This window comes from Lactuca saligna, chromosome 4, assembly GCF_052625555.1.
Source record: "Lactuca saligna cultivar CGN05327 chromosome 4, ASM5262555v1, whole genome shotgun sequence".
NCBI classification, from domain to species: Eukaryota; Viridiplantae; Streptophyta; class Magnoliopsida; order Asterales; family Asteraceae; genus Lactuca; species Lactuca saligna.
This window is the reverse complement of record NC_136420.1, coordinates 266,238,438-266,253,988: the sequence shown is the minus strand read 5'-3', so window position 1 is coordinate 266,253,988 and position 15,551 is coordinate 266,238,438. Positions and strand designations below refer to the sequence as shown.

General features: G+C 36.3%; 1 long non-coding RNA gene and 1 pseudogene across 1 annotated transcript; both read left to right on the top strand.

The window, feature by feature from the left end:
• The first annotated feature begins 3,316 nt into the window (after window positions 1–3,316).
• On the top strand, window positions 3,317–8,184 carry LOC145040628 (oil body-associated protein 1A-like; annotated as a pseudogene).
• Window positions 8,185–9,912: 1,728 nt separating this feature from the next.
• LOC145039119 (uncharacterized) lies at window positions 9,913–14,804 on the top strand. The gene is made up of 3 exons (XR_013679743.1): window positions 9,913–9,982; window positions 11,050–11,276; window positions 14,758–14,804. It is a non-coding gene; the product is annotated as an uncharacterized LOC145039119 (long non-coding RNA).
• Window positions 14,805–15,551: the final 747 nt, after the last annotated feature.

The following is a 15,551-nucleotide window of genomic DNA, read 5'->3' as shown; positions in this document are numbered from 1 at the left end:
GGTTGTGAGGCTTTGGTGAGACGCAAGACTCACGAAAAACTCGAACCTCGAAGTGAGCGATGTATTTTCATCAGCTACCATTCAAAGTCCTTTGGATATCTCTTCTATAAAACTAGTGACAATGTTGTCTTTGTCGCGAGGAGAGGAGTCTTTCGTGAGAGAGAGCTCATATGCCAAGGGGACAATGTGAGCAGTTAGCTCGATCATGTATTCTTTGACTTGTACTCACCCTGATGTGGCTTTTGCTTTAAGCATGGTTAGCAGATATCAAGGGAATCCTGGTAAACCTCATTGTACTATGGTTAAGAACATTCTTAAGTACCTGTAGAAGACTAAGGACCGGGTCCTTACCCTCAGTGGGAGTAATTGTAACACCCGTGTTTCTAGGCTAAGCATTAATTTAATGGTGTAATAGTTATGGTCAACACTTAAAACCTACTTTGAAATAATAAATAGGAATTCTTTGAATATGATGCGATTTTATGTGCCTTATACTTCATTATAAGATATAATAAGTTAAGAATAAAAATAAGCATAAAAAATAAAATAATAAATAGGTCCAATATCGATGAAGAAAGTTATAGTGGTCGGGACAAGGATTCTGGAGATATAAAGAATTCTGAAATCCGAGTTATAACGAAGAAGATATGACCTGTCAAAGTTTCGAGTCAAGACCGGCATGACACAGGGAATCCTAAAAAGTGAGTTTATGATAAACTACTTTTTATCCTTAGGGATCCAAATGAAAGTTGTAGAGTACGTCTCCACCTACGTGTGGATATAAAGAACGTCAAAAATGAAGTCAAAATGCCACATTTAGAAGCTAGAAGTCTACGGAAACGATAACTCAAAAGCTCACAACGTGAGTAATGAATTCTCACGACGTGAGGAGTCAAACAGACACTATTCAAGCCTAGAACGCTGATGTCAAAGCTACGGGGTGATTCAGCCATGGCTCACGATGTGAGTAATGAATTCTCACGACGTGAATGGGCTGAAAGCATCCTATAAATAGCAATTTCGACCTCATTCACTTCTTACACCAAATCTTCCTTCACTCTCTCGTTTTCTGAAGCCGTTCCGCATCTCGAGCCCGATGATCACGAGCCGTTGACCATTTTTAGATTCTATCTACTCCTGCTACTAAAGTGAGTGCATATCTATTTTCATCTTACGCATAGATATGAAGTATTTTATATGAATTACATGCTATGTGTACATATTGTCGGTATACTTGTTATCTATGTTAAAAGAACACTATTATACATGTTTTAAATGATTTAAACTATATATGTATTTTATATCTACAAATATGTTGGGGTAAAACATGGGTAGATGAAATAGTTAGTGTGTGATAAAATATAATGGTGAGAGGCCTCGATGTTGTTGCTGATCCAGTCATCTAGCAGAGTATAAATGACAACCACAGACTATTCTAGACAGTCAAGTGGAACGCTAGCAGGCCCGCAACCTGTAGGTGTTTGTGAACGATGTGTTCACTGGTGTACTCTATCCCCCTCATGGTACCCTTACAGACATTTATTGTTGAGGAAACCCCTTAGCAGTAGTGTCCATCTTGATTATAATCCTTAGGTTAGATCCCTTACGATAGGTGTTTTAGGGACGTAAAGTGAGGATAACGGGAATGGGTAATCGGGTTATTGTTGGTTGATGAAATTAATAAACTTATTTATTGCATGTTGAAAACCCTACGTGCTCACCAGGTTCCCAAGCCTGACCCACTCAGTTTTCTCATATACAGGTAGTGGAAAGAGAGCACAGGAGTGATGATCTGATGAGAGATCAATGGATTATAGGCTACTAGAATAAATAGATATTACAATGCCTATGTTGTTTATCTTTATGCTTTTGATCTGTATTAACAATGATATCCCAAAGTTTTTAATATAATACATTTCTACGGAAATGATTTAATAAATTCTTTTTCATATATTTTTTAGGAACAAATTCCACATTATATTTCTTTAAAAAATATACTCTGATTTTCAAATAAAGCATAAACAAATCGATCTTTTCTGGCCGTGAATTTGGGGATGTCACAGTTGCTATCGAAGCACTAGTTTAAGTGAACTTGGAAATTGTAGGATTTCTAGACTCAAACTTTGAATGCTAAGTGATGATTGTGAGATGAGTACCTACTATATTATAGACACGAGCACTAGTTTATTTTAGGAAAGATGCCTAAAATGCTTTTATGTGCTAAATGCTTTGTGTTATAGCTATAACTATAAAGATGCCATGCATGCTATTATTTGTTCGGATCTATGGTCTGTTGCCGACCGAATCTAGAAACCTTATGTGTTTAGGATTCTAAACGTTCGACTGCGATATTAGAACTAGCATGTAAACGTTTTGGAGTAATAAGGAGGATTTAATATGTTTATCGTAGTTAAAGTTTTCCTATCTGAATTCTTGTCACTAGACACTAAACGTCTGATTTGGTGTATAGAGCATCATGGCAAGAACCCGAAGTGGATTAAAAAATTCCAATGTAAATGACAATCACCAGCCTCAACCCCAAGTGATCGAACAAGTACCAGTTATAGCAGTTGCACCTGAGCCAATGATGATGCCTGGGGTACAAGCTATGATCCAGATGATGTTTGGTCGCCAGAAGGAGGAGACAAGGCATTTACTTTAACAGAATAGGGATGAACCTATGATACCTGTTGAACAAGCTGAGCTGAATGACGGACAGTCAGAAGAAGGGAATTATAGTATGACTGTTAGTCAAGCTGAACCGCCAGTGGTTAGGAGGAACAACCAAGATGAAAGAGTCGATAGGAATGGATGCAAGTATAAGGACTTCACAACTTGCAAGCCATCGACTTTAACTGGGAAAGAAGATCCAACTAGAGTTATGGATTAGATCTCAGAGATGGAGTTGGCTTTCATAACATGTGATTGCAAGGGAAAACTACAAACCACATATGCAGTACGTCACTTTAGAGGTGGCGTTGTTTGTTGGTGGAACACTCTAGGGAAGACGATAAGCCCCAACATGCCACTACAACTAACATGGGCAGAGTTCTTAGTATACTTCAAACGTAAGTTCTGCTCGGCCCAAAATCTGCTAGAGCTGGAGAACCAATTCCCGACGTTAAAGGACAACATGTCCATTGATGAATACACCAATGCCTTCACAGACAAAATCGAGTTTGCTTTGCCCATCATCCCAGATAAGTTGACAAAAGTCAAAAAGTACGCAAAGGGACTTCCATGGAAGTACGTTGTACCAGTACGTCAGGCACCTACTCTGGAGGCAGTTATCTGGGCTACAAAGTCTTTTGAGTAGATGATCAAGGGAAAAGCCGCCGGCAAGGTCGAAGTTGGTGATAAAAGGAAGTTCGATGGATCTTTAGGGTCCAAAAAGAAAAGCAAATTTTCGAAGTCTGATTTGAAGAACATTGGAGGAAGAGGAGGCGAAGCGAAATGGTGTGAGAAGTGCAAGAAGAAGCACTTAGGGAAATATGACGGAGGAGTCACTTGTTTTGAGTGTGGAAAGCCTGGGCACAATGCCAATGATTGCACCTGGGACAAGAAAGTTTGTTATGGGTGTAATGAAGAAGGGCACATATTGAAGGACTACCCGAAGCAGAAGGAGGCAACATGTGATAATAGTCAAATTCGGGTCAAGTCTAAGTCGAACAAAGTCATCGGGTCAAACCGGTCAACTAAATTAAACCTTGTATATTAAGGGTTGTGTTATGTAATTACCGTATAACTCACTATTTTAATAAGAAAACATCACTTGGAAATTTTGTGTGTTTAATTTTCCTTAGCCTTAGCGCTAAACAATGAACAAAAATGATAAAACAATGTTGCATACTCATCGGGAGTGTGTAAGATCCCAAAACCTGGCTTAACGGGGTTCACGGACCTTGCGTTGCGGAGCCAAACACTCACAATTGTCACACATGAAACCTCTCTCAATCGTTTTCAATCTATCTCTCTCTATTTTGAAATCTCTCCCAAATCTCTCTTTGTATGTGAAATCTCTCCCAAATCTCTCATTGTATGAGAAATCTCTCTAAGAATGTGAAATCTCTCCCAAATCTCTCTTTGTATGAGAAATCTCTCCAAGAATGTGAAATGTCTCCCAAATCTCTCTTTGTATGAGAATCTCTCCAAGAATGTGAAATCTCTCCCAAATCTCTCTAAGTATGTGAAATCTCTCCCGAATCTCTCATTGTATGAGAAATCTCTCCAAGAATGTGAAATCTCTCCCAAATCTCTCTTTGTATGATAAATCTCTCCAAGAATTGGAAATCTTTCACAAATCTCTCTCAAAGTTCCTTAAACTTTTTGTAGTCTTTCGGGCCATCCCGATCCTTAACCGGGTCAAAAACCACTTAAAACAGGGCAAAAACGGTCAAAAAGGGCTTAAGGACCCGAAACCCCTCTTAAGGAGCCGAACCCTCTTAAGGACCCGAAACCCCTCTTAGGAACCGAACTTGTCAGAAGCGAACCTGTCAGAAGCGAAGGCATCAAAAGCGAACCTTCCCTTCGGACCGAGCCTCGCATAAGGACCGAACCCTCCCCTCGGACAGAACCTTCGGTCCATTTCGGTCTATTTCTCTCCATTTCGCATCTTAGATCTTCTCCCCATTTCACCTTTGGCGCTTGATCAGAAGGGACCGAACCTCGGCCAGGATTGAGAGGTCCGCATGGAAGCTTATTTTCTCCCACTTTTCGACTAGTTTTGCGTTTTAGGCCCGTTTTTTATTTTAACGCGGGATTTTCACCCAAAACTTTATTTTAACATATAAGACCCCATATTTACTAATTATCCACGTTTTTGGGGATAAGTCTTCTCCAAGAAGAGTGGGTGAAGCACAAGAGGTGGAGTGTTGACTTATCTTTGTATTATGACACAAGCAACCCCCATACCCACTCCATGCCTAACCCACACTCCTCCCCACCATAACATGTCACTTCCTTGTACTTTTTACCTCTCTCACAAGTCATCCCCACGTTTTTAGAGGTGGTCACTCAACCTCTCTCCTCATTTTCTTTCATTTGCTCTCATTTTACCAAAAATTAAACACAACTTTTCTCTCAAACTTTTTCTCTCTATTTCAAGACTCCAAGGCTGATCTTCAAGCTTTATTCTTCTCTTGGTAAGTATAATTCTCCTCCGTGTGATTATTTCACATCATTCTACTCAAATCATTGATTGGTTACACAAACTCCATCACTTTGATATTAGATTTCTCGAAAATCCTCAAGGCATCTTCAAGTGTTCTTGAGTTAATCACTTCCATTCTTCGACAATCATCTACTGAAATCACTCAAGGTGAGTTCATACCCCTACATTTTCATGTTTTCTTAAGTTTTTAGGGGGGGGGGGGCGGGGGGGGGGGGGGGGAATACAAGTTAAAACACCAAGAACATAACTAAACTTTTCTAACAACTTTCATCAGAAAAGTTGGAATCCATTCACGGACTGTTTTGGAAAAATTTAACATATTAGTTTTCAAAACTGTTTTAGGTGCAAGTATTTCCAGTTCTTAGCTTTAAAATGACTACTTGCACATCTCCATACGATTTTTCTACAATTTATGGTGATTTTTACAAAACTGCCTATCAATTCAATCACCCATCCGGACCAGTCTGTGATTATGGACTTTTTCAGTCAAGTTGGAAGTCATTAAAAATCATGATAAAAATTATGAGTAAACTAGACACATTATAGGAACTCTCAGAATTTACAGATTTAGTTTTTGAATTCGTATGATTTTTATATGACTTTTATAAAACGATGCAGAAAGGTTAAAAACTTGTTAACAACTTATAACTTTCATCACATTTTGTATTATGTTGAGCAAAGTGTATAACAATAAGTTCTAAATATTGAATGTGTTTCCTTGTTAGTTTATCATCATAAACTGAAACTTACTCATTTATGATATGATTATACATTCATTTAGAACACATATATTAAGTTATAATAAACATAAATTTTGTGTTTATAACACTAATGTGTTTTCATAAAAGAGTACTTATACATTACAAACATTTCAGATAAACTATAATAGGTATATTTTATGTATCATTTACTTCTCAAACTTATTATTCAAAGGTCTTCAGTTTAGTTCACGTAAATCTATTAATGAATAAATTTGTGAGTCATTCACTTCGGGTTACTTCCAAAGTAACAAAGTCAAAAAGTCCTGTAAATTCTAACTAGGCTCTCTTGTAAGGAGAACGTGATAGTTGTGTATAGATCTATATTGGGTTTGACAAACCCACACCTGAGTTGCTTGCAACAGCTAGACCGGCAGGTCTGTGGTGACAAGTGTCATTTAACAGCGACGCCTGAAGAACGTCGTATTACGAGGCCGTCTATGTCAAGTATGGTTATGATAGCTCACATGTGGTATTAACAAATCATAAGATTTACGGGATCTAACTTCAAATTAGCGAGTTATGTCGATTTAGCTCACAGAAATTACTTTAAGTATGAAAAAAATACTTGTACGCTTTCATATCAAAAAGGGTTTTATGCCAATTTAAAACTACAGTTATACCATTAAGTATAGAAAATACTTGTTCATTCTTGGTTCTGGGATTTAGGACCTCGTAACTTTTTAAAGAAAAATATTGGATTTTTCTTGGTGACACACAACACATTACAAAGAACGGTTTCGAAACTCTTTATCTTAAAAACTTATGACCTCACCAACCTTTGTGTTGACACTTTTTCAACCAACTTGTATTCTCAGGAAATCACTAAACAGGAAATCAAGCGCATTTTGAGGATGGGACGTTAAGGCGTCAAACATTTCATATTTTGTCAACATATTGTAATTGATTTTGAAACATGTAATTTCAACAATGATGTAACTCCTTCAATTATATATATGTTGGTTGTGTTTGCTTAAATCACTATTGCAATCACTACAAGAAAAAGACCCTTTCACGACGCGCAAATCACGACGCTCACTGATTTATGTTACGCAAATGAGAGTGACAATAAAAACGTGTCGTCTATTCAAAAAATTTGATTGTTTAGGTCACGCATTATTACGTGCCCTTAAATTAGTGTCTAATGTAAAAAAAAAAAAAAAAAAAAAAAAAAAAAAAAAAAAGAACACGGAGGGCACTTTATCTAAAACGTGCGCCCTCTATGATTGTCGCTTTATGATTTTTACTAAAACGCGCGTTCTTGTAAGGGGAAAGGAAATCCCCTCAAAATTCTTAAAAATTTTAATACCCCGCTTCAAGATCCCTTTCTTTCTATTCTTCCCTTTTCTCTGCAAACCCTAATCACGATACCATCTCTGTTGTATGCCTCAACAATTCATATATCAGAAAATCATTGGGATAATTTCTAGGGCTTTTTTAAACACTCATTCGACTCTTTTCTCTCCCGTCTCCCCTGTCTCTCTATTTTGTGCTCTGATATCCCCCTTCCATTTATGCCGCCATCTCGGTCGCCATCAAAACGAGGATATGAGACAGTGCTTGATCTACGATCGTCCAGTCGCCGATTCCCGGTTAATAGGAGTTGAAAACATCATAACATAAAAACTGTTCTTAACCTTGCCGGACTCAGAAAAGCCGATGTGGCACATCCACAAGTATGAGGTGAAGAGCGACGTCCTTTTCCTTCCAGGCGTCCCTGGTCCGGTTGAGCGGCAAGATCGGGAGAAAGCGCCGAAAACTTACGGGAAGACGATTCACGTTTTTGGCAGGTGGATAGAGGTGATCAACTTCCCCTAGGTCTCCCACAGGTAATGATGGCTCTAATTCGTGATGGCTTTACCCTAATCTCGCTAAAGGTACAATTTACATTTCCTAATTTCCGCCATTTTTGATCACCTACAACTTATGTAGAAACTCTATCGATCGATTATTATTACATATTTGGAGTCTCGCTATGGTGTTTTGTTCAAAAAGGAAAGGGATAACAGAGTGTATATGGAAGGCTTATCCCAAGGAATTCACTCAAAAGCACACGCTGATGGTGTTGGACTCAAAACTATTGTACGAGATATCAATTTGCATTGCTTGGAGACCTGGAAAGGGTAATTTGGGAATATAGTCATCCAATTTCATTACGCCTAGTTGTTAACAATGGTTTATGTTAACTATATATTAACTTTTTTTTGGTGTTTTTTGTTTAGTAGGTTTGTCCAACTCATTTGCACCCACGCCTAGCTGAGTTTCTTGAGGTTGCTGTTAAGTAACTGGTATGGCGACAAGTATCAGTTATCTTTTTTATAAGTGTCAAATGTCCTTTATTTATTTATTTGTTATTGTTTATCATCTGAATCATTTGATACGACCCATGTTGGTCGTTTTGGTCAAGTATATCGATGAAGGGATAATCATCAAGATTCAAGAAAGAATTTTTAAATGTTTTCCTTTTATTTAGCTTTCCTTTTAATTAGAATAGTAGTTTTTTTTATTTAGTTTAGAATTCCTATTTTTTAGGATCTGGTTTTGGATTATGATTAGGTTAATACGACTATATAATTAATGTTCTAGGGATAAATCACATTTTATGCTGGAATAAAAGTCTTAGACGATTTGCTGGAGAATTCCCTGTTTCTCGAACTACAGGAGGCCTGGTTAAGGTTCCTACCTGCGGGTTAGGATCTTGAACCTATTAATTGGTATCAAAGCTGCTACGGTTCTGGTGCCAACATGTCAAAAACAAATTCTGAGAAGATAGCTGGATTGGAGGCAGGTGTTGCAGCCCTGGAGCAGGATCTTACCAAGCTTCGAGAGGAAGCTGACCTCGCCAAGAAGGAGAATGATGCACAATTCACAGAAGTCCTGCAAGCTATCAATAACTTGATGAAAACTGTCAAGGGGAAACTCATTCAAGAGGAGGAGAAGGACAAGGAAGATCCTGAATTTGAGCTCGAGTTTGGATCCTTCAAAAAGGGACCCAAGGACGATAAGAACAAGGGTGGGGGTCGACAAATGGGAGAATTTCGGAAGATTAAAGCTCCTATTTTCGAAGGGGAAGACGCATTTGGATGGATTTATAAGGTGGAGCGTTTCTTTGAGATCCAAGACATTGGAGTACGTGATCGTTTGAAGGCAGCATCGATTTGCTTGGACGGCAAGGCGCTGGCTTGGTTTCGTTGGAGTCAAGCAAGGGACCCATTCCGCTCTTGGGAGGATTTAAAAGAACGGTTGTTGGAGCGATTCCAGTTAACAGGTGAAGGCAATATCTATCATCAGTTTCTCGCCATCCGACAAGAAGGAACTGTACGTGACTACGTAAGCAATTTTGAGAGACTGTCATGTCAATTGGGAGACATACCAGAAAGCGTGTTGGAAGGTACCTTCATTAATGGTCTCAAGGATGACACACGTTCGGCCGTTCGTATTTTACAGCCAGCAAACTTCGCCAGAGCCATGACTCTTGCTGTTATGATAGATGAAAACAAGTTCAGTATCGGCACACCCAAGACTAGTGGAGGGGTAATTCGGTCCAACAACAACGGGTCTAGTCGACCAGGTGGAGCTTCTACCAACATGGGTTGTATCATCATCTAGTATTTTTTGATGTTATTTGTGAAGGGCTTAATAAGTCACTTTAAATAGTGCAATCACCCTGTGTAAACATGCATGAGTTTGTCCTCAGCTTGTATCACCTCACACGGAGCATTTCATGCAAGCATGGCATATTGCTTTAGCCATGTAAGTCCCAAAATTTTTACAACTTCAACCTCATTTCCTTTTTCTTAGAATTTTTACTTAAAACAGCATTTGACAATACTTAAATTTCTTAATGTCAACAAAATTCGGGATGATATTCAAAAGGAGGATGCTTTTCGAGGTCTCTGTGCAATGGAATGCATCTGCTTTTGTTTGGTTTAGACTTTTGATTTGATTTGAAGCAGAAACTTACTTATGTTTTTTTGGTTTGCAGGTGAAAGTGAACACATCAGTGGATTTAAGTTCACTTGTTTTCTTATGTAGAGCCATTTCTAGTTGGCATGTAAGTTTTTCATTTCAACTATTCTTCAACACACACACACAGTATATATACACGTGTCAACACTATTTCAGCATGCACACCTGATTTTTAGAAGCTAGTCAATAGTCATGGTCTGGGGTAAAATTGAAGAAATCAAGTAAACACACAGTATATATACACGTGTCAAAATAGAAGCTTTTCTGAATTCCATTTTGTTTTCAGTAAGTGTTCCAGTTTTATCAGAAAACACATAACAAATTTGACCTAAATCTTCATTTATACTTAAGGATCTGCATTGAAACCTTGAGTTTGTACTGCTATCATACATGTGTTTGTCTTCTATCATGAAATAAGATTGACCTAATCGAACCAATTCCATGGTGATGTATAAAGATATCGAAATCATGATCTGAAACACAATAACAGAACTCAAAAAACGCAAAAAGCATCTCCATTGGAATCCCATAGTATTTATACGGTTTTCCTGGAAACTTTCCCTTTATAAGATAGCTCTTTCTATAATAAGGAATCGTATCAATTGCATCCTGATGACTCATCAGCCATAAACACATCCCAATAGCAACAACAAGACACAATATGAATAGAAAAATAGATAACCAGATAGTTTCTGAGTTCATTGCTTGTTCAAGTCTGCTTCTTTTTGAAGGGGAAATTGCACTATTTAGCATAACTTTTGTCTCTTGTCCATCTTACACAACAACACCTATAACCCATTTTGTGTTTTTCATCTGACACCCACATAATATAATGTTTGATTGACTAAGGGAAACTTTATAACCATTTAACTCTATTAGCTGTGAACTCATATATGTTTCTATTAGGTTGTTCACATCTAATTACCCCTGATATTGACCCTAATGGCATTAAGGATGTTTCTTGTCTAGCATAACGTGTCTTTAAATTTGACTCTCCATCTAAATTCATGGTTTGTATGTAAGCAATGCCACTAGGATCACTTATCCACATTAGCACCATGTCACAAGGGATTGTCACAAGAGATTCTTTGTTGTTCTCATTTCTGTCTGATCTGTGTCTTCTCCAATCCTCGTATCCATCTTTTATAGCAGTTACTGTGAGAATAAAAAGGAGAGGGAAGAGAGAGACTGTTCTTCCAAAGACTACAAGAGGAGGAAGCTGATTGAGAGTTGCAATGGCTAAAAAGTATATGTAAGCCACTTGATGAAACTGAATGAAGAGATTCTTGGGTTGGAAGTTTATAAGTGTGTATTTGCTAGTGGTGATCTTGTTTCCTGCTGAAAGTGGGTTGGTCTCCAAATGGCGGCCTAAGGACCGGGTAATCTCACTACAAATAAAACGACATTTAGTGGCACAGAAAAAGTGTCACTAAAAACCGAAAAAGTGCCACTAAATCCCCCCTAGATAATCAGCGGCACAAAAAAAAAAGTGTCACTAAAAACGCTACCACTAAAGGCCTTTAGTGGCAATTTTTGGTTGTGCCGCTGCAACTTTATTGAGCTTTAATGGCACTTTTCTATTATGCCACTAAAATATTTGTAGGATTTAGTGGCACTATTTTGATGCCACTATTTTACTCTAAAATTAAATATTATTTCTATGCTTTTTATGGAATTTTTTAACACAATTATATTAACAAATTAGGTCTCAATTTTTTGATTTTAAAGGTAATATCAAATAATAATAAGAGAACTTAGATAATGAATGAAATCATAATACCATTAAGTAAATTCAAACTTGTCTAACAAAAATACTATCAATAACTAATTTATAATACAAATGTCTTCAAAAAGATTTAATAAATATAAATGTTGTACTATTACTAACAACATAATACTATCGAACTAAAACTTTTTAGGGAATAAACACAAAACTTGATTCACATCTCTTCTTTTGTTTCTGAATGATACCTACATAACAAATGAATAAAATTAGATCAATAAGACTTTTGAATAAAAACAAGACATGCAAAATTAATAAAATGCTTACCACCCTTCCATAGCTTGTTAAAGAGGGCTCTGAGGGTATAAAGCATGTAATATGATTTCAACAGAAGAATAAGGCTTGAAATCTATAAGGTATCAATTCCTTCCAAACCAACAATAGTAGTGAATTTTTTGGTCTTCACTAAATTTAGCTACATTTTTTATGGGACAAATGACACATTGCCAGCCAACTTGGAATTCCATCATCGAAATGTAATATCATCCAAATCTAGGTAGATATTTCATCCAAAAAAAAAAGAAACATAAACACTTACTTATTTGGCACCTCAAGCTTCTTTTGTCTTATTTATTTCCATAATAGATGATATCAACTTTTAGACAATAAGCACTTCTAGTTTCTAACAAATGAAATACATTTAATTAAATCAGATCAATCAAATAAAATTAAATATAATGCATTTATACTATTATGTTACACAAAGTGATGATGCATAACTAAAGCAATCACCTCTTAGAAGCGTATGAGATTCAACTTGAAGTTGGTCAAATTGAGCTCTTCTTTCCTGTAAATCCAAGAATAAACAATTTATCAACAAATATAATTAGAAACAACTCAATGACAATTAATCAATTTTGTTTTTAAGTTATTTTATTCTTTTAAAATTAAAATTCATAACTCATAATTAACCTAATAATGTAACCAAAATGTATCCAAAAATGGAATCACGTAGGAGATATATATCTTTGCTTCCCTTCGTTTGCTACAGGTTTAGACTTTTGGATCCTCATTGGAATTCTTGAAGCTTTTTTTCATGTTTTTCTTCTCACTCAACACGTCTACATTTAGTTCCTCCTCCCCATCTTCCCTAATTTTCATATTTCTAGTCTCTAATTCCTTTCCCATTGTTGGACCAGTGCCTCAGAAAACTTCTTGTATAAGTCGCTCAGTCATTTGTATGTGAATGTTACCAACCTACCTGCATTTGAAATAGAATTTTAGCTAAAGATTCTTCTAGTTATGAATAAGGCAATAAAAATACAAGCATCTTTTGCTTCATATGTATACTGGTTATAAACTTTAGGATTCGTGACAGAAAAGCAAATATCATGGGTATATATGTGCAATGAATGAGTAAAACATTATATAATAGCAAAAAAATTAAACTCATAATGGTATTTGTTTCAGGAATTTACCCGAGCACTTGATGTGCATCTCTAAACATGAAGGATATTCGATTAATATTGAAATAGAAATGCCAAAAACATCCAAACGACAACAAATTCCAACAATGTAGGTTAAAAAATAAACTCAAAAAAAGTTCTGACCAACAACAATTTACATCGAAAATCTGAAAATTTGAGAATAGAGTAGAGACAAACCTTAGAGTGTGTTAATGGAGAGCTTTCGACAGGATGGAGAAGGCCAAGGGTGAGATTGAAGGGTAGATTTGTCATACATAGGGAGAGATCGCAGGATTTTCCGATTACATTTTCAATGGAATCCAACAACTCAAGATATAGGGTTTGAGATGAATGTAGAGGATCCAAAATCCGACCTATTCAACAGGCAGAAAAACAAGATGAAATCGATGATGAGATATAGAAATCTTCAATCAACTGTGAGATACCGAGATAGATTTGGTCTTGAATGAGCTTCTACAAACGAGATGTTAAGATTTAACCAGCAGCAAAGAAGGAGATGATACACAAGAGTGATGGGGATTTTGGTTATCGGAAGTGATTGCGAATTCAGGGGATCCAAAAATTTCAAATCTGTTTTGGAGTTTTGACCTAGAATTTAAAAGGGGTATGTGCAACGCCTTCAATGGTGGAGGGAATAAGGAGCGTGAAATGATAATTAGAAGGAAATATAACAGGTGCTCAACAAAAATTAGAACTTTCGAACATGATATAGTGGCATATAAAAATATGTGACACTAGAAACCTAATATAGTGGCATAAAAAAAATATACCACTAAAAGATTGTGCCACTAAATGTAATTTGGTTTGTAGTGTCTGTTGTTTCCTGCATTTACCCTTTCATCATTTTCGATTTCCTTTTGCATTTTATATGCTTATGAGATAATATGCTATCAGACAAGGTATATGCCTTGTTTCTGTTGGACCTATTAGTTCCCACTATTACTGATTAGATGAGTAGGGTAACCTGTAATCATGTATGCTTGCCACATAAAGCTGTATTTTGCCATACTTGGCTTACTTGCACCAACAGTTATTAAGCAAAAAGCTTGTAGTGGGTGGTTTAGTTTTGTTAGTTGGAGTTCACATGATCGTCAAAGTAATTTGCTTTAGAGATTTGCTAGAGGCTTCTGTTGCTATATGCTAAACCCAACATGCTATTAATGTTGCTGTTCTTGTAATTGTGATCATTCGTTGCTAATACAGCTATGCATTTGAAATCAGAGGCTATGATTTGTTGGGTTGTTATTGGTAGTGTATTTCTTTATAGTTAGATCTAAAATGATGTTTTTTAACTGTAGATGAAAACAGGATGTGTTGCTCTTGTTTTATGTATGAATATCAGTGTGGACTCACCCGATGTTATAAAGATTTCACCTTGTGCCAGGATTATAAGCAGACTATAGTTAAGTTAATTCATTGTCTTTGTGCTGAAACATGTTATAATCAATTAATCAGTACAAAATTATATATGAGAATAAGTGTGGTTATATTGATTATTAAGAAGATATGAAAAGAACATGGACTGGCTCTTGTCCAAAAGACCTGAATGCCCTCCTCAAAAAAAGCTTAGCCTAATTGGAGTGTTATAAAGATATAAAAATGTAGCAATAGATAAGGTTGTACAGTTTTAATATTATTAGGAATGTGCAGATATGTTGGGCATTTTCTATCTATTTGGAAGCTGTTGCTATTCTCCCACAGTTGGTTCTGCTGCAGCGAAGTGGAATGTTGACAATTTGATCGGTCAATATGTTTTCTTTCTTGGGTATTCTCCCTTCTATATTTTGGCATGATATCATTATGAAGTTGGATAACCATGAAAAATGGTTTTTTAAATGATCAAAAATAGTATAATAATCATTTAGAAAATAGGATGCTATGAATGAAAATCTGTTTGTTTGCATTGTATTGTTAGGGCATACCGTGCATTGAATATTCTCAACTGGATTTGTCGGTATCTCACACAGCCCCATTTCAATGGATGGATTTGTAAGTTAAAGCTTTTCTCTTATTCTTATTATCTATACATGTATTTCATTTGACTTTTTTGTTTGTTTGTTTGTTTGTTTGTTTGTTTTCAGCCTGTTTCTCTAGCTTAATACAAACAGCTCTTTATGCTGATTTCTTCTACTATTACTTCATAAGGTACTCAACCTCCATTCCCATTCTTTCTGTTCTGTCTTTTACTTTAAGCATAATCATAATAACACAGGCTTTATGAGGAAGGGCATTTACGTCTTTACTCTTCGCCTGGGTGGCAGTGGGACAAAATTTGCAATTTTCCAGATTGAATAAGACTACTAGTAAATTACATGACCATGACCATGACCATTTAATACTTGCTTTCAATAAACCAAGTTTCATAATATTTATTCAGATCAAATGAATATTTTTAGGAAGAAAGACAAATAGGTGAAAAGTTAATAAGTCTAAGACATGATTTT